The following is a 25,795-nucleotide window of genomic DNA, read 5'->3' on the forward strand; positions in this document are numbered from 1 at the left end:
CCTCTCTTCTTTCCTGTGGAGAGCGCCTCCTCTTGAGATGCGACGGGAACGCCGGGAATTCTTTCCCTACGAAACAGGGAAAGGATCCCTCATCTCGAGCTAGGAGGCGGAAACGAGGCTCCCCTGGATGTGTGCGGGACCCTCGTGCTTCCTCTCGAATGAAAACGGGTATGTCGGGGAACTTCTTGAGTTGCAGCAAGGGTGTGAAAGACCCTTTGGAAGTTCCAGTGGTTAGATGTGATTAGCCTCGAGAAGCCTCAGCGGAAATGGGCCTCATCTCGCCTGGAGGGCAAAACCTCCTGGATTTTCTCGAGTTGCGGCAGGTGCTCTCGACTTACGACAGGGACCTCAGGAACCCGCTCTGGTGGCCTCAGGAAAGGCCAGTCCCCATGCGAGTTCCTCGGGGCCTCTCAGGATTCCTCTCCCATCGATGCCTGGGCCTAAGACCTTGTGTGGAATCGGGGCCGGAACCTGAGGATTCCTCTCCAGTGCTGACATGGATCTTGGGGTACTTGTGGAGTCTCCCCAGGGGAGTCAGTGCTGGTCTCGAATGCGGGCATGCACTTGCGCTTTCCTCCAGAGCGGTAGCAGCAGTGTCACGCAGTCCGCCGCGTGGATCAAAGGATCTATGGTTTTCCCTCGAGTCTTTCCCACGAGGCTTTCCCACGAGGCTTTCCCACAGGGCTGTCCCACGTGCACAAGTGGTGGGAGTCGATCCTCGGCTTGAACGTCAAGGCAGTGCAGGGAAAACAGGTTCCTCTGGAATGGACTGACACATCTGGGGGACTCTTGGAATGGTGGCACGACCCTGGAGTTCCTCTCGCCTTTCCTGTGGAGAGCGCCTCCTCTTGAGATGCGACGGGAACGCCAGGAATTCTTTCCCTACGAAACAGGGAAAGGATCCCTCATCTCGAGCTAGGAGGCGGAAACGGGGCTCCTCTGGATGTGTGCGGGACCCTCGTGCTTCCTCTCGAGTGGAGACGGGTATGTCGGGAACTTCTTGAGTTGCAGCAAGGGTGTGAACGACCCTTTGTAAGTTCCAGTGGTTAGATGTGATTTGCCTCGAGAAGCCTCAGCGGAAATGGGTCTCATCTCGCCTGGAGGGAAAAACCTCCTGGATTTTCTCGAGTTGCGGCAGGTGCTCTCGACTTACGACGGGGACCTCAGGGACCCGCTCTGGTGGCCTCAGGAAAGGCCAGTCCTCATGCGAGTTCTTCGGGGGCCTCTCGGGATTCCTCTCCCGTCGATGCCGGGGCCTAAGACCATGTGTGGAGTCGGGGCCGGACCCTGAGGATTCCTCTCCAGTGCTGACATGGATCTTGGGGTACTTCTGGAGTCTCCCCAGGGAAGTCAGTGCTCGTCTCGAATGCGGGCATGCACTTGCGCTTTCCTCCAGAGCGGTAGCAGCAGTGTCACGCAGTCCGCCGCGTGGATCAAAGGATCTATGGTTTTCCCTCGAGTCTTTCCCACGAGGCTTTCCCACTAGGCTTTCCCACAGGGCTGTCCCACGTGCACACGTGGTGGGAGTCGATCCTCGGCTTGAACGTCAAGGCAGTGCAGGGAAAACAGGTTCCTCTGAAATGGACTGTCACATCTGGGGGACTCTTGGAATGGTGTCACGACCCTGGAGTTCCTCTCGCCTTTCCTGTGGAGAGCGCCTCCTCTTGAGATGCGACGGTAAAGCCGGGAGTTCTTTCCCTACGAAACAGGGAAAGGATCCCTCATCTCGAGCTAGGAGGCGGAAACGGGGCTCACCTGGATGTGTGCGGGACCCTCGTGCTTCCTCTCGAGGGGAGACGGGTATGTCGGGGAACTTCTTGAGTTGCAGCAAGGGTGTGAAGTACCCTTTGGAAGTTCCAGTGGTTAGATGTGATTAGCCTCGAGAAGCCTCAGCGAAAATGGGCCTCATCTCGCCTGGAGGGCAAAACCTCCTGGATTTTCTCGAGTTGCGGCAGGTGCTCTCGACTTACGACGGAGACCACAGGGACCCGCTCTGGTGGCCTCAGGAAAGGCCAGTCCCCATGCGAGTTCCTTGGGGGCCTCTCGGGATTCCTCTGCCATCGATGCCGGGGCCTAAGACCTTGTGTGAAGGTGGGGCCGGAACCTGAGGATTCCTCTCCAGTGCTGACATGGATCTTGGGATACTTCTGGAGTCTCCCCAGGGGAGTCAGTGCTCATCTCAAATGCGGGCATGCACTTGCGCTTTCCTCCAGAGCGGTAGCAGCAGTGTCATGCAGTCTGCCAAGTCGATCAAAGAATCTATGGTTTTCCCTCGAGTCTTTCCCACGAGGCTTTCCCACGAGGCTTTCCCACAGGGCTGTCCCACGTGCACACGTGGTGAGAGTCGATTCTCGGCTTGAACGTCAAGGCAGTGCAGGGAAAACAGGTTCCTCTGGAATGGACTGACACATCTGGGGGACTCTTGGAATGGTGGCACGACCCTGGAGTTCCTCTCGCCTTTCCTGTGGAGAGAGCCTCCTCTTGAGATGCGACGGGAACGCCAGGAATTCTTTCCCTACGAAACAGGGAAAGGATCCCTCATCTCGAGGTAGGAGGCGGAAACGGGGCTCCCCTGGATGTGTGCGGGACCCTCGTGCTTCCTCTCGAGTGGAGACGGGTATGTCTGGAACTTCTTGAGTTGCAGCAAGGGTGTGAACGACCCTTTGGAAGTTCCAGTGGTTAGATGTGATTAGCCTCGAGAAGCCTCAGCGGAAATGGGTCTCATCTCGCCTGGAGGGCAAAACCTCCTGGATTTTCTCGAGTTGCGGCAGGTGCTCTCGACTTACGACGGGAACCTCAGGGACCCTCTCTGGTGGCCTCAGGAAAGGCCAGTCCCCATGCGAGTTCCTTGCGGGCCTCTCGGAATTCCTCTCCCGTCGATGCCGGGGCCTAAGACCTTGTGTGGAGTAGGGCCGGAAACTGAGGATTCCTCTCCATTGCCGACATGGATCTTGGGGTACTTCTGGAGTCTCCCCAGGGGAGTCAGTGCTCGTCTCGAATGCGGGCATGCACTTGCACTTTCCTCCAGAGCGGTAGCAGCAGTGTCACGCAATCCGCCTCGTGGATCAAAGGATCTATGGTTTTCCCTCGAGTCTTTCCCACGAGGCTTTCCCACGAGGCTTTCCCACAGGGCTGTCCCACGTGCACACGTGGTGGGAGTGGATCCTCGGCTTGAACGTCGAGGCAGTGCAGGGAAAACAGGTTCCTCTGGAATGGACTGACACATCTGGGGGACTCTTGGAATGGTGGCACGACCCTGGAGTTCCTCTCTCCTTTCCTGTGGAGAGCACCTCCTCTTGAGATGTGACGGGAACGCCGGGAAATCTTTCCCTACGAAACAGGGAAAGGATCCCTCATCTCGAGCTAGGAGGCGGAAACGGGGCTCCCCTGGATGTGTGCGGGACCCTCGTGCTTCCTCTCGCGTGGAGACGTATATGTCGGGGAATTTCTTGAGTTGCAGCAAGGGTGTGAAGGACTCTTTGGAAGTTCCAGTGGTTAGATGTGATTAGCCTCGAGAAGCCTCAGGGGAAATGGGCCTCATCTCGCCTGGAGGGCCAAACCTCCTGGATTTTCTCGAGTTGCGGCAGGTGCTCTCGACTTACGACGGGGACCTCAGGGACCCGCTCTGGTGGCCTCAGGAAAGGCCAGTCCCCATGCGAGTTCCTCGGGGGCCTCTCGGGATTCCTCTCCCGTCGATGCCGGGGCCTAAGTCCTTGTGTGGAGTCCGGGCCGGAACCTGAGGATTCCTCTCCAGTGCTGACATGGATCTTGGGGTACTTCTGGAGTCTACCTAGGGGAGTCAGTGCTCGTCTCGAATGCGGGCATGCACCTGCGCTTTCCTCCAGAGCGGTAGCAGCAGTGTCACGCGGTCCGCCGCGTGGATCAAAGGATCTATGGTTTTCCCTCGAGTCTTTCCCACGAGGCTTTCCCACGAGGCTTTCCCACAGGGCTGTCCCACGTGCACACGTGGTGGGAGTCGATCCTCGGCTTGAACGTCAAGGCAGTGCAGGGAAAACAGGTTCCTCTGGAATGGACTGACACATCTGGGGGACTCTTGGAATGGTAGCACGACCCTGGAGTTCCTCTCGCCTTTCCTGTGGAGAGCGCCTCCTCTTGAGATGCGACGGGAACGCCGGAAATTCTTTCCCTAAGGAACAGGGAAAGGATGCCTCATCTCGAGCTAGGAGGTGGAAACAGGGCTCCCCTGGATGGGTGCGGGACCCTAGTGCTTCCTCTCGAGTGGAGACGGGTATGTCGGGGAACTTCTTGAGTTGCAGCAAGGGTGTGAAGGACCCTTTGGAAGTTCCAGTGGTTAGATGTGATTAGCCTCGAGAAGCCTCAGCGGAAATGGGCCTCATCTCGCCTGGAGGGCAAAACCTCCTGGATTTTCTCGAGTTGCGGCAGGTGCTCTCGACTTACGGCGGGGACCTCAGGGACCCGCTCTGGTGGCCTCAGGAAAGGCCAGTCCCCATGCGAGTTCCTCGGGGGCCTCTCGGGATTCCTCTCCCATCGATGCCGGGGCCTAAGACCTTGTGTGGAGTCGGGGCCGGAAACTGAGGATTCCTCTCCAGTGCTGACATGGTTCTTGGGGTACTTCTGGAGTCTCCCCAGGGGAGTCAGTCCTCGTCTCGAATGCAGGCATGCACTTGCGCTTTCCTCCAGAGCGGTAGCAGCAGTGTCACGCAGTCAGCGCGTGGATCAAAGGATCTATGGTTTTCCCTCGAGTCTTTCCCACGAGGCTTTCCCACGAGGCTTTCCCACAGGGCTGGCCCACGTGCACACGTGGTGGGAGTCGATCCTCGGCTTGAACGTCAAGGCAGTGCAGGGAAAACAGGTTCCTCTGGAATGGACTTACACATCTGGGGGACTCTTGGAATGGTAGCACGACCCTGGAGTTCCTCTCGCCTTTCTTGTGGAGAGCGCCTCCTCTTGAGATGCGACGGGAACGCCGGGAATTCTTTCCCTACGAAACAGGGAAAGGATCCCTCATCTCGAGCTAGGAGGCGGAAACGGCGCTCCCCTGGATGTGTGCGGGACCCTCGTGCTTCCTCTCGAGTGGAGACGGGTATGTCGGGGAACTTCTTGAGTTGCAGTAAGGGTGTGAAGGACCCTTTGGAAGTTCCAGTGGTTAGATGTGATTAGCCTCGAGAAGCCTCAGCGGAAATGGGCCTCATCTCGCCTGGAGGGCAAAACCTCCTGGATTTTCTCGAGTTGCGGCAGGTGCTCTCGACTTACGACGGGGACCTCAGGGACCCGCTCTGGTGGCCTCAGGAAAGGCCAGTCCCCATGCGAGTTCCTCGGGGGCCTCTCGGGATTCCTCTCCCGTCGATGCCGGGGCCTAAGACCTTGTGTGGAGTCGGGGCCGGTACCTGAGGATTCCTCTCCAGTGCTGACATGGATCTTGGGGTACTTCTGGAGTCTCCCAAGGGGAGTCAGTCCTCGTCTCGAATGCGGGCATGCACTTGCGCATTCCTCCAGAGCGGTAGCAGCAGTGTCACGCAGTCCTCCGCGTGGATCAAAGGATCTATGGTTTTCCCTCGAGTCTTTCCCACGAGGCTTTCCCACGAGGCTTTCCCACAGGGCTGTCCCACGTGCACACGTGGTGGGAGTCGATCCTCGGCTTGAACGTCAAGGCAGTGCAGGGAAAACTGGTTCCTCTGGAATGGACTGACACATCTGGGGGACACTTGGAATGGTGGCACGACCCTGGAGTTCCTCTCGCCTTTCCTGTGGAGAGCGCCTCCTCTTGAGATGCGACGGGAACGCCGGGAATTCTTTCCCTACGAAACAGGGAAAGGATCCCTCATCTCGAGCTAGGAGGCGGAAACGGGGCTCCCCTGGATGTGTGCGGGACCCTCGTGCTTCCTCTCGAGTGGAGACGGGTATGTCGGGGAACTTCTTGAGTTGCAGCAAGGGTGTGAAGGACCCTTTGGAAGTTCCAGTGGTTAGATGTGATTAGCCTCGAGAAGCCTCAGCGGAAATGGGCCTCATCTCGCCTGGAGGGCAAAACCTCCTGGATTTTCTCGAGTTGCGGCAGGTGCTCTCGACTTACAATGGGGACCTCAGGGACCCGCTCTGGTGGCCTCAGGAAAGGCCAGTCCCCATGCGAGTTCCTCGGGGGCCTCTCGGGATTCCTCTCCCGTCGATGCCGGGGCCTAAGACCTTGTGTGGAGTCGGGGCCGGAACCTGAGGATTCCTCTCCAGTGCTGACATGGATATTGGGGTATTTCTGGAGTCTCCCCAGGGGAGTCAGTGCTCGTCTTGAATGCGGACATGCACTTGCGCTTTCCTCCAGTGCGGTAGCAGCAGTGTCACACATTCCGCCGCGTGGATCAAAGAATCTATGGTTTTGCCTCGAGTCTTTCCCACGAGGCTTTCCCACGAGGCTTTCCCACATGGCTGTCCCACGTGCACACGTTATGGGAGTCGATCCTCGGCTTGAACGTCAAGGCAGTGCAGGGAAAACAGGTTCCTCTGGAATGGACTGACACATCTGGGGGACTCTTGGAATGGTGGCACCACCCTGGAGTTCCTCTCGCCTTTCCTGTGGAGAGCGCCTCCTCTTGAGATGCGACGGGAACGCCGGGAATTCTTTCCCTATGAAACAGGGAAAGGATCCCTCATCTCGAGCTAGGAGGCGGAAACGGGGCTCCCCTGGATGTGTGCGGGACCCTCGTGCTTCCTCTCGAGTGGAGACGGGTATGTCGGGGAACTTCTTGAGTTGCAGCAAGGGTGTGAAGGACTCTTTGGAAGTGCCAGTGGTTAACTGTGATTAGCCTCGAGAAGCCTCAGCGGAAATGGGCCTCATCTCGCCTGGAGGGCAAAACCTCCTGGATTTTCTCGAGTTGTGGCAGGTGCTCTCGACTTACGACGGGGACCTCAGGGACCCGCTCTGGTGGCCTCAGGAAAGGCCAGTCCCCATGCGAGTTCCTCGGGGGCCTCTCGGGATTCCTTTCCCGTCGATGCCGGGGCCTAAGACCTTGTGTGGAGTCGGGGCCGGAACCTGAGGATTCCTCTCCAGTGCTGACATGGATCTTTGGGTACTTCTTGAGTCTCCCCAGGGGAGTCAGTCCTCGTCTCGAATGCGGGCATGCACTTGCGCTTTCCTCCAGAGCGGTAGCAGCAGTGTCACGCAGTCCGCCGCGTGGATCAAAGGATCTATGTTTTTCCCTCGAGTCTTTCCCACGAGGCTTTCCCACGAGGCTTTCCCACAGGGCTGTCCCACGTGCACACGTGGTGGGAGTCGATCCTAGGCTAGAACGTCAAGGCAGTGCAGGGAAAACAGGTTCCTCTGGAATGGACTGACACATCTGGGGGACTCTTGGAATGGTGGCACGACCCTGGAGTTCCTCTCGCCTTTCCTGTGGAGAGCGCCTCCTCTTGAGATGCGACGGGAACGCCGGGAATTCTTTCCCTACGAAACAGGGAAAGGATCCCTCATCTCGAGCAAGGAGGCGGAAACGGGGCTCCCCTGGATGTGTGCGGGACCCTCGTGCTTCCTCTCGAGTGGAGACGGGTATGTCGGGGAACTTCTTGAGTTGCAGCAAGGGTGTGAAGGACCCTTTGGAAGTTCCAGTGGTTAGATGTGATTAGCCTCGAGAAGCCTCAGCGGAAATGGGCCTCATCTCGCCTGGAGGGCAAAACCTCCTGGATTTTCTCGAGTTGCGGCAGGTGCTCTCGACTTACGACGGGGACCTCAGGGACCCGCTCTGGTGGCCTCAGGAAAGGCCAGTCCCCATGCGAGTTCCTCGGGGGCCTCTCAGGATTCCTCTCCCGTCGATGCCGGGGCCTAAGACCTTGTGTGGAGTCGGGGCCGGAACCTGAGGATTCCTCTCCAGTGCTGACATGGATCTTGGGGTACTTCTGGAGTCTCCCCAGGGGAGTCAGTGCTCGTCTCGAATGCGGGCATGCACTTGCGCTTTCCTCCAGAGCGGTAGCAGCAGTGTCACGCAGTCCGCCGCGTGGATCAAAGGATCTATGGTTTTCCCTCGAGTCTTTCCCACGAGGCTTTCCAACGAGGCTTTCCCACAGGGCTGTCCCACGTGCACACGTGGTGGGAGTCGATACTCGGCTTGAACGTCAAGGCAGTGCAGGGAAAACAGGTTCCTCTGGAATGGACTGACACATCTGGGGGACTCTTGGAATGGTAGCACGACCCTGGAGTTCCTCTGGCCTTTCCTGTGGAGAGCTCCTCCTCTTGAGATGCGACGGGAACGCCGGGAATTCTTTCCCTACGAAACAGGGAAAGGATCCCTCATCTCGAGCTAGGAGGCGGAAACGGGGCTCCCCTGGATGTGTGCAGGACCCTCGTGCTTCCTCTCGAGTGAAGAAGGGTATGTCGGGGAACTTCATGAGTTGCAGCAAGGGTGTGAAGGACCCTTTGGAAGTTCCAGTGGTTAGATGTGATTAGCCTTGAGAAGCCTCTGCGGAAATGGGCCTCATCTCGCCTGGAGGGCCAAACCTCCTGGATTTTCTCGAGTTGCGGCAGGTGCTCTCGACTTACGACGGGGACCTCAGGGACCCGCTCTGGTTGCCTCAGGAAAGGCCAGTCCCCATGCGAGTTCCTCGGGGGCCTCTCGGGATTCCTCTCCCGTCGATGCCGGGGCCTAAGACCTTGTGTGGAGTCGGGGCCGGAAACTGAGGATTCCTCTCCAGTGCTGACATGGATCTTGGGGTACTTCTGGAGTCTCCCCAGGGGAGTCAGTCCTCGTCTCGAATGCGGGCATGCAATTGGCTTTCCTCCAGAGCGGTAGCAGCAGTGTCACGCAGTCTGCCGCGTGGATCAAAGGATCTATGGTTTTCCCTCGAGTCTTTCCCACGAGGCTTTCCCACCAGGCTTTCCCACAGGGCTGTCCCACGTGCACACGTGGTGGGAGTCGATCCTCGGCTTGAACGTCGAGGCAGTGCAGGGAAAACAGGTTCCCCTGGAATGGACTGACACATCTGGGGGACTCTTGGAATGGTGGCACGACCCTGGAGTTCCTCTCGCCTTTCCTGTGGAGAGCGCCTCCTCTTGAGATGCGACGGGAACGCCGGGAATTCTTTCCCTTCGAAACAGTGAAAGGATCCCTCATCTCGAGCTAGGAGGCGGAAACGGGGCTCCCCTGGATGTGTGCGGGACCCTCGTGCTTCCTCTCGAGTGGAGACGGGTATGTCGGGGAACTTCTTGAGTTGCAGCAAGGGTGTGAAGGACCCTTTGGAAGTTCCAGTGGTTAGATGTGATTAGCCTCGAGAAGCCTCAGCGGAAATGGGCCTCATCTCGCCTGGAGGGCAAAACCTCCTGGATTTTCTCGAGTTGCGGCAGGTGCTCTCGACTTACGACGGGGACCTCAGGGACCCGCTCTGGTGGCCTCAGGAAAGGCCAGTCCCCATGCGAGTTCCTCGGGGGCCTCTCGGGATTCCTCTCCCGTCGATGCCGGGGCCTAAGACCTTGTGTGGAGACGGGGCCGGAACCTGAGGATTAATCTCCAGTGCTGACATGGATCTTGGGGTACTGCTGGAGTCTCCCCAGGGGAGTCAGTGCTCGTCTCGAATGCGGGCATGCACTTGCGCTTTCCTCCAGAGCGGTAGCAGCAGTGTCACGCGGTCCGCCGCGTGGATCAAAGGATCTATGGTTTTCCCTCGAGTCTTTCCCACGAGGCTTTCCCACGAGGCTTTCCCACAGGGCTGTCCCACGTGCACACGTGGTGGGAGTCGATACTCGGCTTGAACGTCAAGGCAGTGCAGGGAAAACAGGTTCCTCTGGAATGGACTGACACATCTGGGGGACTCTTGGAATGGTAGCACGACCCTGGAGTTCCTCTCGCCTTTCCTGTGGAGAGCGCCTCCTCTTGAGATGCGACGGGAACGCCGGAAATTCTTTCCCTAAGGAACAGGGAAAGGATCCCTCATCTCGAGCTAGGAGGCGGAAACGGGGCTCCCCTGGATGGGTGCGGGACCCTAGTGCTTCCTCTCGAGTGGAGACGGGTATGTCGGGGAACTTCTTGAGTTGCAGCAAGGGTGTGAAGGACCCTTTGGAAGTTCCAGTGGTTAGATGTGATTAGCCTCGAGAAGCCTCAGCGGAAATGGGCCTCATCTCGCCTGGAGGGCAAAACCTCCTGGATTTTCTCGAGTTGCGGCAGGTGCTCTCGACTTACGACGGGGACCTCAGGGACCCGCTCTGGTGGCCTCAGGAAAGGCCAGTCCCCATGCGAGTTCCTCGGGGGCCTCTCGGGATTCCTCTCCCATCGATGCCGGGGCCTAAGACCTTGTGTGGAGTCGGGGCCGGAACCTGAGGATTCCTCTCCAGTGCTGACATGGATCTTGGGGTACTTCTGGAGGCTCCCCAGGGGAGTCAGTCCTCGTCTCGAATGCAGGCATGCACTTGCGCTTTCCTCCAGAGCGGTAGCAGCAGTGTCACGCAGTCCGCGCGTGGATCAAAGGATCTATGGTTTTCCCTCGAGTCTTTCCCACGAGGCTTTCCCACGAGGCTTTCCCACAGGGCTGTCCCACGTGCACACTTGGTGGGAGTCGATCCTCGGCTTGAACGTCAAGGCACTGCAGGGAAAAGAGGTTCCTCTGGAATGGACTGACACATCTGGGGGACTCTTGGAATGGTAGCACGACCCTGGAGTTCCTCTCGCCTTTCCTGTGGAGAGCGCCTCCTCTTGAGATGCGACGGGAACGCCGGGAATTCTTTCCCTACGAAACAGGGAAAGGATCCCTCATCTCGAGCTAGGAGGCGGAAACGGGGCTCCCCTGGATGTGTGCGGGACCCTCGTGCTTCCTCTCGCGTGGAGACGGGTATGTCGGGGAACTTCTTGAGTTGCAGCAAGGGTGTGAAGGACCCTTTGGAAGTTCCAGTGGTTAGATGTGATTAGCCTCGAGAAGCCTCAGGGGAAATGGGCCTCATCTCGCCTGGAGGGCAAAACCTCCTGGATTTTCTCGAGTTGCGGCAGGTGCTCTCGACCTACGACGGGGACCTCAGGGACCCGCTCTGGTGGCCTCAGGAAAGGCCAGTCCCTATGCGAGTTCCTGGGGGGCCTCTCGGAATTCATCTCCCGTCGATGCCGGGGCCTAAGACCTTGTGTGGAGTCGGGGCCGGAACCTGAGGATTCCTCTCCAGTGCTGACATGGATATTGGGGTACTTCTGGAGTCTCCCCAGGGGAGTCAGTCCTCGTCTCGAATGCGGACATGCCCTTGCGCTTTCCTCCAGAGCGGTAGCAGCAGTGTCACACATTCCTCCGCGTGGATCACAGGATCTATGTTTTTCCCTCGAGTCTTTCCCAGGAGGCTTTCCCACGAGGCTTTCCCACAGGGCTGTCCCACGTGCACACGTGGTGGGAGTCGATCCTCGGCTTGAACGTCAAGGAAGTGCAGGGAAAACAGGTTCCTCTGGAATGGACTGACACATCTGGGGGACTCTTGGAATGGTGGCACGACCCTGGAGTTCCTCTCGCCTTTCCTGTGGAGACCGCCTCCTCTTGAGATGCGACGGGAACGCCGGGAATTCTTTCCCTACGAAACAGGGAAAGGATCCCTCATCTCGAGCTAGGAGGCGGAAACGGGGCTCCCCTGGATGTGTGCGGGACCCTCGTGCTTCCTCTCGAGTGGAGACGGGTATGTCGGGGAACTTCTTGAGTTGCAGTAAGGGTGTGAAGGACCCTTTGGAAGTTCCAGTGGTTAGATTTGATTAGCCTCGAGAAGAATCAGCGGAAATGGGCCTCATCTCGCCTGGAGGGCAAAACCTCCTGGATTTTCTCGAGTTGCGGCAGGTGCTCCCGACTTACGACGGGGACCTCAGGGACCCGTTCTGGTGGCCTCAGGAAAGGCCAGTCCCCTTTCGAGTTCCTGGGGGGCCTCTCGGGATTCCTCTCCCGTCGATGCCGGGGCCTAAGACCTTGTGTGGCGTCGGGGCCGGAACCTGAGGATTCCTCTCCAGTGCTGACATGGATCTTGGGGTACTTCTGGAGTCTCCCCAGGGGAGTCAGTGCTCCTTTCGAATGCGGACATGCACTTGCGCTTTCCTCCAGAGCGGTAGCAGCAGTGTCACGCAGTCCGCCACGTGGATCAAAGGATCTATGGTTTTCCCTCGAGTCTTTCCCACGAGGCTTTCCCACGAGGCTTTCCCACAGGGCTGTCCCACGTGCACACGTGGTGGGAGTCGATCCTCGGCTTGAACGTCAAGGCAGTGCAGGGAAAACAGGTTCCTCTGGAATGGACTGACACATCTGGGGGACTCTTGGAATGGTAGCACGACCCTGGAGTTCCTCTCGCCTTTCCTGTGGAGAGCGCCTCCTCTTGAGATGCGACGGGAACGCCGGAAATTCTTTCCCTAAGGAACAGGGAAAGGATCCCTCATCTCGAGCTAGGAGGTGGAAACAGGGCTCCCCTGGATGGGTGCGGGACCCTAGTGCTTCCTCTCGAGTGGAGACGGGTATGTCGTGGAACTTCTTGAGTTGCAGCAAGGGTGTGAAGGACCCTTTGGAAGTTCCAGTGGTTAGATGTGATTAGCCTCGAGAAGCCTCAGCGGAAATGGGCCTCATCTCGCCTGGAGGGCAAAACCTCCTGGATTTTCTCGAGTTGCGGCAGGTGCTCTCGACTTACGGCGGGGACCTCAGGGACCCGCTCTGGTGGCCTCAGGAAAGGCCAGTCCCCATGCGAGTTCCTCGGGGGCCTCTCGGGATTCCTCTCCCATCGATGCCGGGGCCTAAGACCTTGTGTGGAGTCGGGGCCGGAAACTGAGGATTCCTCTCCAGTGCTGACATGGTTCTTGGGGTACTTCTGGAGTCTCCCCAGGGGAGTCAGTCCTCGTCTCGAATGCAGGCATGCACTTGCGCTTTCCTCCAGAGCGGTAGCAGCAGTGTCACGCAGTCAGCGCGTGGATCAAAGGATCTATGGTTTTCCCTCGAGTCTTTCCCACGAGGCTTTCCCACGAGGCTTTCCCACAGGGCTGTCCCACGTGCACACGTGGTGGGAGTCGATCCTCGGCTTGAACGTCAAGGAAGTGCAGGGAAAACAGGTTCCTCTGGAATGGACTGACACATCTGGGGGACTCTTGGAATGGTGGCACGACCCTGGAGTTCCTCTCGCCTTTCCTGTGGAGACCGCCTCCTCTTGAGATGCGACGGGAACGCCGGGAATTCTTTCCCTACGAAACAGGGAAAGGATCCCTCATCTCGAGCTAGGAGGCGGAAACGGGGCTCCCCTGGATGTGTGCGGGACCCTCGTGCTTCCTCTCGAGTGGAGACGGGTATGTCGGGGAACTTCTTGAGTTGCAGTAAGGGTGTGAAGGACCCTTTGGAAGTTCCAGTGGTTAGATTTGATTAGCCTCGAGAAGAATCAGCGGAAATGGGCCTCATCTCGCCTGGAGGGCAAAACCTCCTGGATTTTCTCGAGTTGCGGAAGGTGCTCCCGACTTACGACGGGGACCTCAGGGACCCGTTCTGGTGGCCTCAGGAAAGGCCAGTCCCCTTTCGAGTTCCTGGGGGGCCTCTCGGGATTCCTCTCCCGTCGATGCCGGGGCCTAAGACCTTGTGTGGCGTCGGGGCCGGAACCTGAGGATTCCTCTCCAGTGCTGACATGGATCTTGGGGTACTTCTGGAGTCTCCCCAGGGGAGTCAGTGCTCCTTTCGAATGCGGACATGCACTTGCGCTTTCCTCCAGAGCGGTAGCAGCAGTGTCACGCAGTCCGCCACGTGGATCAAAGGATCTATGGTTTTCCCTCGAGTCTTTCCCACGAGGCTTTCCCACGAGGCTTTCCCACAGGGCTGTCCCACGTGCACACGTGGTGGGAGTCGATCCTCGGCTTGAACGTCAAGGCAGTGCAGGGAAAACAGGTTCCTCTGGAATGGACTGACACATCTGGGGGACTCTTGGAATGGTAGCACGACCCTGGAGTTCCTCTCGCCTTTCCTGTGGAGAGCGCCTCCTCTTGAGATGCGACGGGAACGCCGGAAATTCTTTCCCTAAGGAACAGGGAAAGGATCCCTCATCTCGAGCTAGGAGGTGGAAACAGGGCTCCCCTGGATGGGTGCGGGACCCTAGTGCTTCCTCTCGAGTGGAGACGGGTATGTCGTGGAACTTCTTGAGTTGCAGCAAGGGTGTGAAGGACCCTTTGGAAGTTCCAGTGGTTAGATGTGATTAGCCTCGAGAAGCCTCAGCGGAAATGGGCCTCATCTCGCCTGGAGGGCAAAACCTCCTGGATTTTCTCGAGTTGCGGCAGGTGCTCTCGACTTACGGCGGGGACCTCAGGGACCCGCTCTGGTGGCCTCAGGAAAGGCCAGTCCCCATGCGAGTTCCTCGGGGGCCTCTCGGGATTCCTCTCCCATCGATGCCGGGGCCTAAGACCTTGTGTGGAGTCGGGGCCGGAAACTGAGGATTCCTCTCCAGTGCTGACATGGTTCTTGGGGTACTTCTGGAGTCTCCCCAGGGGAGTCAGTCCTCGTCTCGAATGCAGGCATGCACTTGCGCTTTCCTCCAGAGCGGTAGCAGCAGTGTCACGCAGTCAGCGCGTGGATCAAAGGATCTATGGTTTTCCCTCGAGTCTTTCCCACGAGGCTTTCCCACGAGGCTTTCCCACAGGGCTGGCCCACGTGCACACGTGGTGGGAGTCGATCCTCGGCTTGAACGTCAAGGCAGTGCAGGGAAAACAGGTTCCTCTGGAATGGACTTACACATCTGGGGGACTCTTGGAATGGTAGCACGACCCTGGAGTTCCTCTCGCCTTTCTTGTGGAGAGCGCCTCCTCTTGAGATGCGACGGGAACGCCGGGAATTCTTTCCCTACGAAACAGGGAAAGGATCCCTCATCTCGAGCTAGGAGGCGGAAACGGCGCTCCCCTGGATGTGTGCGGGACCCTCGTGCTTCCTCTCGAGTGGAGACGGGTATGTCGGGGAACTTCTTGAGTTGCAGTAAGGGTGTGAAGGACCCTTTGGAAGTTCCAGTGGTTAGATGTGATTAGCCTCGAGAAGCCTCAGCGGAAATGGGCCTCATCTCGCCTGGAGGGCAAAACCTCCTGGATTTTCTCGAGTTGCGGCAGGTGCTCTCGACTTACGACGGGGACCTCAGGGACCCGCTCTGGTGGCCTCAGGAAAGGCCAGTCCCCATGCGAGTTCCTCGGGGGCCTCTCGGGATTCCTCTCCCGTCGATGCCGGGGCCTAAGACCTTGTGTGGAGTCGGGGCCGGTACCTGAGGATTCCTCTCCAGTGCTGACATGGATCTTGGGGTACTTCTGGAGTCTCCCAAGGGGAGTCAGTCCTCGTCTCGAATGCGGGCATGCACTTGCGCATTCCTCCAGAGCGGTAGCAGCAGTGTCACGCAGTCCGCCGCGTGGATCAAAGGATCTATGGTTTTCCCTCGAGTCTTTCCCACGAGGCTTTCCCACGAGGCTTTCCCACAGGGCTGTCCCACGTGCACACGTGGTGGGAGTCGATCCTCGGCTTGAACGTCAAGGCAGTGCAGGGAAAACTGGTTCCTCTGGAATGGACTGACACATCTGGGGGACACTTGGAATGGTGGCACGACCCTGGAGTTCCTCTCGCCTTTCCTGTGGAGAGCGCCTCCTCTTGAGATGCGACGGGAACGCCGGGAATTCTTTCCCTACGAAACAGGGAAAGGATCCCTCATCTCGAGCTAGGAGGCGGAAACGGGGCTCCCCTGGATGTGTGCGGGACCCTCGTGCTTCCTCTCGAGTGGAGACGGGTATGTCGGGGAACTTCTTGAGTTGCAGCAAGGGTGTGAAGGACCCTTTGGAAGTTCCAGTGGTTAGATGTGATTAGCTTCGAGAAGCCTCAGCGGAAATGGGCCTCATCTCGCCTGGAGGGCAAAACCTCCTGGATTTTCTCGAGTTGCGGCAGGTGCTCTCGACTTACAATGGGGACCTCAGGGACCCGCTCTGGTGGCCTCAGGAAAGGCCAGTCCCCATGCGAGTTCCTCGGGGGCCTCTCGGGATTCCTCTCCCGTCGATGCCGGGGCCTAAGACCTTGTGTGGAGTCGGGGCCGGAACCTGAGGATTCCTCTCCAGTGCTGACATGGATATTGGGGTATTTCTGGAGTCTCCCAAGGGGAGTCAGTGCTCGTCTTGAATGCGGACATGCACTTGCGCTTTCCTCCAGTGCGGTAGCAGCAGTGTCACACATTCCGCCGCGTGGATCAAAGAATCTATGGTTTTGCCTCGAGTCTTTCCCACGAGGCTTTCCCACGAGGCTTTCCCACATGGCTGTCCCACGTGCACACGTTATGGGAGTCGATCCTCGGCTTGAACGTCAAGGCAGTGCAGGGAAAACAGGTTCCTCTGGAATGGACTGACACATCTGGGGGACTCTTGGAATGGTGGCACCACCCTGGAGTTCCTCTCGCCTTTCCTGTGGAGAGCGCCTCCTCTTGAGATGCGACGGGAACGCCGGGAATTCTTTCCCTATGAAACAGGGAAAGGATCCCTCATCTCGAGCTAGGAGGCGGAAACGGGGCTCCCCTGGATGTGTGCGGGACCCTCGTGCTTCCTCTCGAGTGGAGACGGGTATGTCGGGGAACTTCTTGAGTTGCAGCAAGGGTGTGAAGGACTCTTTGGAAGTGCCAGTGGTTAACTGTGATTAGCCTCGAGAAGCCTCAGCGGAAATGGGCCTCATCTCGCCTGGAGGGCAAAACCTCCTGGATTTTCTCGAGTTGTGGCAGGTGCTCTCGACTTACGACGGGGACCTCAGGGACCCGCTCTGGTGGCCTCAGGAAAGGCCAGTCCCCATGCGAGTTCCTCGGGGGCCTCTCGGGATTCCTTTCCCGTCGATGCCGGGGCCTAAGACCTTGTGTGGAGTCGGGGCCGGAACCTGAGGATTCCTCTCCAGTGCTGACATGGATCTTTGGGTACTTCTTGAGTCTCCCCAGGGGAGTCAGTCCTCGTCTCGAATGCGGGCATGCACTTGCGCTTTCCTCCAGAGCGGTAGCAGCAGTGTCACGCAGTCCGCCGCGTGGATCAAAGGATCTATGTTTTTCCCTCGAGTCTTTCCCACGAGGCTTTCCCACGAGGCTTTCCCACAGGGCTGTCCCACGTGCACACGTGGTGGGAGTCGATCCTAGGCTAGAACGTCAAGGCAGTGCAGGGAAAACAGGTTCCTCTGGAATGGACTGACACATCTGGGGGACTCTTGGAATGGTGGCACGACCCTGGAGTTCCTCTCGCCTTTCCTGTGGAGAGCGCCTCCTCTTGAGATGCGACGGGAACGCCGGGAATTCTTTCCCTACGAAACAGGGAAAGGATCCCTCATCTCGAGCAAGGAGGCGGAAACGGGGCTCCCCTGGATGTGTGCGGGACCCTCGTGCTTCCTCTCGAGTGGAGACGGGTATGTCGGGGAACTTCTTGAGTTGCAGCAAGGGTGTGAAGGACCCTTTGGAAGTTCCAGTGGTTAGATGTGATTAGCCTCGAGAAGCCTCAGCGGAAATGGGCCTCATCTCGCCTGGAGGGCAAAACCTCCTGGATTTTCTCGAGTTGCGGCAGGTGCTCTCGACTTACGACGGGGACCTCAGGGACCCGCTCTGGTGGCCTCAGGAAAGGCCAGTCCCCATGCGAGTTCCTCGGGGGCCTCTCAGGATTCCTCTCCCGTCGATGCCGGGGCCTAAGACCTTGTGTGGAGTCGGGGCCGGAACCTGAGGATTCCTCTCCAGTGCTGACATGGATCTTGGGGTACTTCTGGAGTCTCCCCAGGGGAGTCAGTGCTCGTCTCGAATGCGGGCATGCACTTGCGCTTTCCTCCAGAGCGGTAGCAGCAGTGTCACGCAGTCCGCCGCGTGAATCAAAGGATCTATGGTTTTCCCTCGAGTCTTTCCCACGAGGCTTTCCAACGAGGCTTTCCCACAGGGCTGTCCCACGTGCACACGTGGTGGGAGTCGATACTCGGCTTGAACGTCAAGGCAGTGCAGGGAAAACAGGTTCCTCTGGAATGGACTGACACATCTGGGGGACTCTTGGAATGGTAGCACGACCCTGGAGTTCCTCTGGCCTTTCCTGTGGAGAGCGCCTCCTCTTGAGATGCGACGGGAACGCCGGGAATTCTTTCCCTACGAAACAGGGAAAGGATCCCTCATCTCGAGCTAGGAGGCGGAAACGGGGCTCCCCTGGATGTGTGCAGGACCCTCGTGCTTCCTCTCGAGTGAAGAAGGGTATGTCGGGGAACTTCATGAGTTGCAGCAAGGGTGTGAAGGACCCTTTGGAAGTTCCAGTGGTTAGATGTGATTAGCCTTGAGAAGCCTCTGCGGAAATGGGCCTCATCTCGCCTGGAGGGCCAAACCTCCTGGATTTTCTCGAGTTGCGGCAGGTGCTCTCGACTTACGACGGGGACCTCAGGGACCCGCTCTGGTTGCCTCAGGAAAGGCCAGTCCCCATGCGAGTTCCTCGGGGGCCTCTCGGGATTCCTCTCCCGTCGATGCCGGGGCCTAAGACCTTGTGTGGAGTCGGGGCCGGAAACTGAGGATTCCTCTCCAGTGCTGACATGGATCTTGGGGTACTTCTGGAGTCTCCCCAGGGGAGTCAGTCCTCGTCTCGAATGCGGGCATGCAATTGGCTTTCCTCCAGAGCGGTAGCAGCAGTGTCACGCAGTCTGCCGCGTGGATCAAAGGATCTATGGTTTTCCCTCGAGTCTTTCCCACGAGGCTTTCCCACCAGGCTTTCCCACAGGGCTGTCCCACGTGCACACGTGTTGGGAGTCGATCCTCGGCTTGAACGTCGAGGCAGTGCAGGGAAAACAGGTTCCCCTGGAATGGACTGACACATCTGGGGGACTCTTGGAATGGTGGCACGACCCTGGAGTTCCTCTCGCCTTTCCTGTGGAGAGCGCCTCCTCTTGAGATGCGACGGGAACGCCGGGAATTCTTTCCCTTCGAAACAGTGAAAGGATCCCTCATCTCGAGCTAGGAGGCGGAAACGGGGCTCCCCTGGATGTGTGCGGGACCCTCGTGCTTCCTCTCGAGTGGAGACGGGTATGTCGGGGAACTTCTTGAGTTGCAGCAAGGGTGTGAAGGACCCTTTGGAAGTTCCAGTGGTTAGATGTGATTAGCCTCGAGAAGCCTCAGCGGAAATGGGCCTCATCTCGCCTGGAGGGCAAAACCTCCTGGATTTTCTCGAGTTGCGGCAGGTGCTCTCGACTTACGACGGGGACCTCAGGGACCCGCTCTGGTGGCCTCAGGAAAGGCCAGTCCCCATGCGAGTTCCTCGGGGGCCTCTCGGGATTCCTCTCCCGTCGATGCCGGGGCCTAAGACCTTGTGTGGAGACGGGGCCGGAACCTGAGGATTAATCTCCAGTGCTGACATGGATCTTGGGGTACTGCTGGAGTCTCCCCAGGGGAGTCAGTGCTCGTCTCGAATGCGGGCATGCACTTGCGCTTTCCTCCAGAGCGGTAGCAGCAGTGTCACGCAGTCTGCCGCGAGGATCAAAGGATCTATGGGTTTCCCTCGAGTCTTTCCCACGAGGCTTTCCCACGAGGCTTTCCCACAGGGCTGTCCCACGTGCACACGTGGTGGGATTCGATCCTCGGCTTGATCGTGAAGGCAGTGCAGGGAAAACAGTTTCCTCTGGAATGGACTGACACATCTGGGGGACTCTTGGAATGGTGGCACGACCCTGGAGTTCCTCTCGCCTTTCCTGTGGAGAGCGCCTCCTCTTGAGATGCGACGGGAACGCCGGGAATTCTTTCCCTACGAAACAGGGAAAGGATCCCTCATCTCGAGCTAGGATGCGGAAACGGGGCTCCCCTGGATGTGTGCGGGACCCTCGTGCTTCCTCTCGAGTGGAGACGGGTATGTCGGGGAACTTCTTGAGTTGTAGCAAGGGTGTGAAGGACCCTTTGGAAGTTACAGTGGTTAGATGTAATTAGCCTCGAGAAGCCTCAGCGGAAATGGGCCTCATCTCGCCTGGAGGGCAAAACCTCCTGGATTTTCTCGAGTTGTGGCAGGTGCTCTCGACTTACGACGGGGACCTCAGGGACCCGCTCTGGTGGCCTCAGGAAAGGCCAGACCCCATGCGAGTTCCTCGGGGGCCTCTCGGGATTCCTCTCCTGTCGATGCCGGGGCCTAAGACCTTGTGTGGATTCGGGGCCGGAACCTGAGGATTCCTCTCCAGTGCTGACATGGATCTTGGGGTACTTCTGGAGTCTCCCCAGGGGAGTCAGTCCTCGTCTCGAATGCGGGCATGCACTTGCGCTTTCCTGCAGAGCGGTAGCAGCAGTGTCACGCAGTCCGCCGCGTGGATCAAAGGATCTATGGTTTTCCCTCGAATCTTTCCCACGAGGCTTTCCCACGAGGCTTTCCCACAGGTCGGTCCCACGTGCACACGTGGTGGGAGTCGATCCTCGGCTTGAACGTGAAGGCAGTGCAGGGAAAACAGGTTCCTCTGGAATGGACTGACACATCTGGGGGACTCCTGGAATGGTGGCACGACCCTAGATTTCCTCTCGCCTTTCCTGTGGAGAGCGCCTCCTCTTGAGATGCGACGGGAACGCCGGGAATTCTTTCCCTACGAAACAGTGAAAGGATCCCTCATCTCGAGCTAGGAGGCGGAAACGGGGCTCCCCTGGATGTGTGCGGGACCCTCGTGCTTCCTCTCGAGTGGAGACGGGTATGTCGGGGAACTTCTTGAGTTGCAGCAAGGGTGTGAAGGACCCTTTGGAAGTTCCAGTGGTTAGATGTGATTAGCCTCGAGAAGCCTCAGCGGAAATGGGCCTCATCTCGCCTGGAGGGCAAAACCTCCTGGATTTTCTCGAGTTGCGGCAGGTGCTCTCGACTTACGACGGGGACCTCAGGGACCCGCTCTGGTGGCCTCAGGAAAGGCCAGTCCCCATGCGAGTTCCTCGGGGGCCTCTCGGGATTCCTCTCCCGTCGATGCCGGGGCCTAAGACCTTGTGTGGAGTCGGGGCCGGAACATGAGGACTCCTCTCCAGTGCTGACATGGATCTTGGGTTACTTCTGGAGTCTCCCCAGTGGAGTCAGTCCTCGTCTCGAATGTGGGCATGCACTTGCGCTTTCCTCCAGAGCGGTTGCAGCAGTGTCACGCAGTCCGCCACGTGGATCAAAGGATCTATGGTTTTCCCTCGAGTCTTTCCCACGAGGCTTTCCCATCAGGCTTTCCCACAGGGCGGTCCCACGTGCATACGTGTTGGGAGTCGATCCTCGGCTTGAACGTGAAGGCAGTGCAGGGAAAACAGGTTCCTCTGGAATGGACTGACACATCTAGGGGACTCCTGGAATGGTGGCACGACCCTGGAGTTCCTCTCACCTTTCCTGTGGAGAGCGCCTCCTCTTGAGATGCGACCGGAACGCCGGGAATTCTTTCCCTACGAAACAGGGAATGGATCCCTCATCTCGAGCTAGGAGTCGGAAACGGGGCTCCCCTGGATGTGTGCGGGACCCTCGTGCTTCCTCTCAAGTGGAGACGGGTATGTCGGGGAACTTCGTGAGTTGCAGCAAGGGTGTGAAGGACCCTTTGGAAGTTCCAGTGGTTAGATGTGATTAGCCTCGAGAAGCCTCAGCGGAAATGGGCCTCATCTCGCCTGGAGGGCAAAACCTCCTGGATTTTCTCGAGTTGCGGCAGGTGCTCTCAACTTACGACGGGGACCTCAGGGACCCGCTCTGGTGGCCTCAGGAAAGGCCAGTCCCCATGCGAGTTCCTCGGGGGCCTCTCGGGATTCCTCTCCCGTCGATGCCGGGGCCTAAGACCTTGTGTGGAGTCGGGGCCGGAACCTGAGGATTCCTCTCCAGTGCTGACATGGATCTTGGGGTACTGCTGGAGTCTCCCCAGGGGAGTCAGTCCTCGTCTCGAATGCGGGCATGCACTTGCGCTTTCCTCCAGAGCGGTAGCAGCAGTGTCACGCAGTCCGCCGCGTGGATCAAAGGATCTATGGTTTTCCCTCGAGTCTTTCCCACGAGGCTTTCCCACCAGGCTTTCACACAGGGCGGTCCCACGTGCACACGTGGTGGGAGTCGATCCTCGGCTTGAACGTCAAGGCAGTGCAGGGAAAACAGGTTCCTCTGGAATGGACTGACACATCTGGGCGACTCTTGGAATGGTGGCACGACCCTGGAGTTCCTTACGCCTTTCCTGTGGAGAGCGCCTCCTCTTGAGATGCGACGGGAACGCCGGGAATTCTTTCCCTACGAAACAGGGAAAGGATCCCTCATCTCGAGCTAGGAGGCGGAAACGGGGCTCCCCTGGATGTGTGCGGGACCCTCGTGCTTCCTCTCGAGTGGAGACGGGTATGTCGGGAACTTCTTGAGTTGCAGCAAGGGTGTGAAGGACCCTTTGGAAGTTCCAGTGGTTAGATGTGATTAGCCTAGAGAAGCCTCAGCGGAAATGGGCCTCATCTCGCCTGGAGGGCCAAACCTCCTGGATTTTCTCGAGTTGCGGCAGGTGCTCTCGACTTACGACGGGGACCTCAGGGACCCGCTCTGGTGGCCTCAGGAAAGGCCAGTCCCCATGCGAGTTCCTCGGGGGCATCTCGGGATTCCTCTCCCGTCGATGCCGGGGCCTAAGACCTTGTGTGGAGTCGGGGCCGGAACCTGAGGATTCCTCTCCAGTGCTGACATGGATCTTGGGGTATTTCTGGAGTCTCCCTAGGGGAGTCAGTCCTCGTCTCGAATGCGGGCATGCACTTGCGCTTTCCTCCAGAGAGGTAGCAGCAGTGTCACGCAGTCCGCCGCGTGGATCAAAGGATCTATGGTTTTCCCTCGAGTCTTTCCCACGAGACTTTCCCACCAGGCTTTCCCACAGGGCTGTCCCACGTGCACACGTGTTGGGAGTGGATCCTCAACTTGAACGTCGAGGCAGTGCAGGGAAAACAGGTTCCTCTGGAATGGAATGACACATCTGGGGGACTCTTGGAATGGTGGCACGACCCTGGAGTTCCTCTCGCCTTTCCTGTGGAGAGCGCCTCCTCTTGAGATGCGACGGGAACGCCGGGAATTCTTTCCCTACGAAACAGGGAAAGGATCCCTCATCTCGAGCTAGGAGGCGGAAACGGGGCTCCCCTGGGTGTGTGCGGGACCCTCGTGCTTCCTCTCGAGTGGAGACGGGTTTGTCGGGGAACTTCTTGAGTTGCAGCAAGGGTGTGAAGGACCCTTTGGAAGTTCCAGTGGTTAGATGTGATTAGCCTCGAGAAGCCTCAGCGGAAATGGGCCTCATCTCGCCTGGAGGGCAAAACCTCCTGGATTTTCTCGAGTTGCGGCAGGTGCTCTCGACGTACGACGGGGACCTCAGGGACCCGCTCTGGTGGCCTCAGGAAAGGCCAGTCCCCATGCGAGTTCCTCGGGGGCCTCTCGGGATTCCTCTCCCGTCGATGCCGGGGCCTAAGACCTTGTGTGGATTCGGGGCCGGAACCTGAGGATACCTCTCCAGTGCTGACATGGATCTTGGGGTACTTCTGGAGTCTCCCCAGGGGAGTCAGTGCTCGTCTCGAATGCGGGCATGCACTTGCGCTTTCCTCCAGAGCGGTAGCAGCAGTGTCACGCAGTCCGCCGCGTGGATCAAAGGATCTATGGTTTTCCCTCGAGTCTTTCCCATGAGGCTTTCCGACGAGGCTTTCCCACAGGGCGGTCCCACGTGCACACGTGGTGGGAGTCGATCCTCGGCTTGAACATGAAGGCAGTGCAGGGAAAACAGGTTCCTCTGGAATGGACTGACACATCTGGGGGACACTTGGAATGGTGGCACGATCCTGGAGTTCCTCTCGCCTTTCCTGTGGAGAGCGCCTCCTCTTGAGATGCGACGGGAACGCCGGGAATTCTTTCGCTACGAAACAGGGAAAGGATCCCTCATCTCGAGCTAGGAGGCGGAATCGGGGCTCCCCTGGATGTGTGCGGGACCCTCGTGCTTCCTCTCGAGTGGAGAAGTGTATGTCGGGAACTTCTTGAGTTGCAGTAAGGGTGTGAAGGACCCTTTGGAAGTTCCAGTGGTTAGATGTGATTAGCCTCGAGAAGCCTCAGCGGAAATGGGCCTCATCTCGCCTGGAGGGTAAAACCTCCTGGATTTTCTCGAGGTGCAGGCAGGTGCTCTCGACTTACGACGGGGACCACAGGGACCCGCTCTGGTGGCCTCAGGAAAGGCCAGTCCCCATGCGAGTTCCTCGGGGGCCTCTCGGGATTCCTCTCCCGTCGATGCCGGGGCCTAAGACCTTGTGTGGAGTAGGGGCCAGAACCTGAGGATTCCTCTCCAGTGCTGACATGGATCTTGGGGTACTTCTGGAGTCTCCCCAGGGGAGTCAGTGCTCGTCTCGAATGCGGGCATGCACTTGCCCTTTCCTCCAGAGCGGTAGCAGCAGTGTCACGCAGTCCGCAGCGTGGATCAAAGGATCTATGGTTTTCCCTCGAGTCTTTCCCACGAGGCTTTCCCACGAGGCTTTCCCACATGCCGGTCCCACGTGCACACGTGGTGGGAGTCGATCCTCGGCTTGAACATGAAGGCAGAGCAGGGAAAACAGGTTCCTCTGGAATGGACTGACACATCTGGGGGACACTTGGAATGGTGGCACGACCCTGGAGTTCCTCTCGCCTTTCCTGTGGAGAGCGCCTCCTCTTGAGATGGAACGGGAACGCCGGGAATTCTTTCCCTACGAAACAGGGAAAGGATCCCTCATCTCGAGCTAGGAGGTGGAAACGGGGCTCCCCTGTATGTGTGCGGGACCCTCGTGCTTCCTCTCGTGTGGAGACGGGTATGTCGGGGAACTTCTTGAGTTGCAGCAAGGGTGTGAAGGACTCTTTGGAAGTGCCAGTGGTTAACTGTGATTAGCCTCGAGAAGCCTCAGCGGAAATGGGCCTCATCTCGCCTGGAGGGCAAAACCTCCTGGATTTTCTCGAGTTGTGGCAGGTGCTCTCGACTTACGACGGGGACCTCAGGGACCCGCTCTGGTGGCCTCAGGAAAGGCCAGTCCCCATGCGAGTTCCTCGGGGGCCTCTCGGGATTCCTTTCCCGTCGATGCCGGGGCCTAAGACCTTGTGTGGAGTCGGGGCCGGAACCTGAGGATTCCTCTCCAGTGCTGACATGGATCTTTGGGTACTTCTTGAGTCTCCCCAGGGGAGTCAGTCCTCGTCTCGAATGCGGGCATGCACTTGCGCTTTCCTCCAGAGCGGTAGCAGCAGTGTCACGCAGTCCGCCGCGTGGATCAAAGGATCTATGTTTTTCCCTCGAGTCTTTCCCACGAGGCTTTCCCACGAGGCTTTCCCACAGGGCTGTCCCACGTGCACACGTGGTGGGAGTCGATCCTAGGCTAGAACGTCAAGGCAGTGCAGGGAAAACAGGTTCCTCTGGAATGGACTGACACATCTGGGGGACTCTTGGAATGGTGGCACGACCCTGGAGTTCCTCTCGCCTTTCCTGTGGAGAGCGCCTCCTCTTGAGATGCGACGGGAACGCCGGGAATTCTTTCCCTACGAAACAGGGAAAGGATCCCTCATCTCGAGCAAGGAGGCGGAAACGGGGCTCCCCTGGATGTGTGCGGGACCCTCGTGCTTCCTCTCGAGTGGAGACGGGTATGTCGGGGAACTTCTTGAGTTGCAGCAAGGGTGTGAAGGACCCTTTGGAAGTTCCAGTGGTTAGATGTGATTAGCCTCGAGAAGCCTCAGCGGAAATGGGCCTCATCTCGCCTGGAGGGCAAAACCTCCTGGATTTTCTCGAGTTGCGGCAGGTGCTCTCGACTTACGACGGGGACCTCAGGGACCCGCTCTGGTGGCCTCAGGAAAGGCCAGTCCCCATGCGAGTTCCTCGGGGGCCTCTCAGGATTCCTCTCCCGTCGATGCCGGGGCCTAAGACCTTGTGTGGAGTCGGGGCCGGAACCTGAGGA

Source organism: Ovis canadensis, chromosome 13 (assembly GCF_042477335.2).
Source record: "Ovis canadensis isolate MfBH-ARS-UI-01 breed Bighorn chromosome 13, ARS-UI_OviCan_v2, whole genome shotgun sequence".
NCBI lineage: Eukaryota > Metazoa > Chordata > Mammalia > Artiodactyla > Bovidae > Ovis > Ovis canadensis.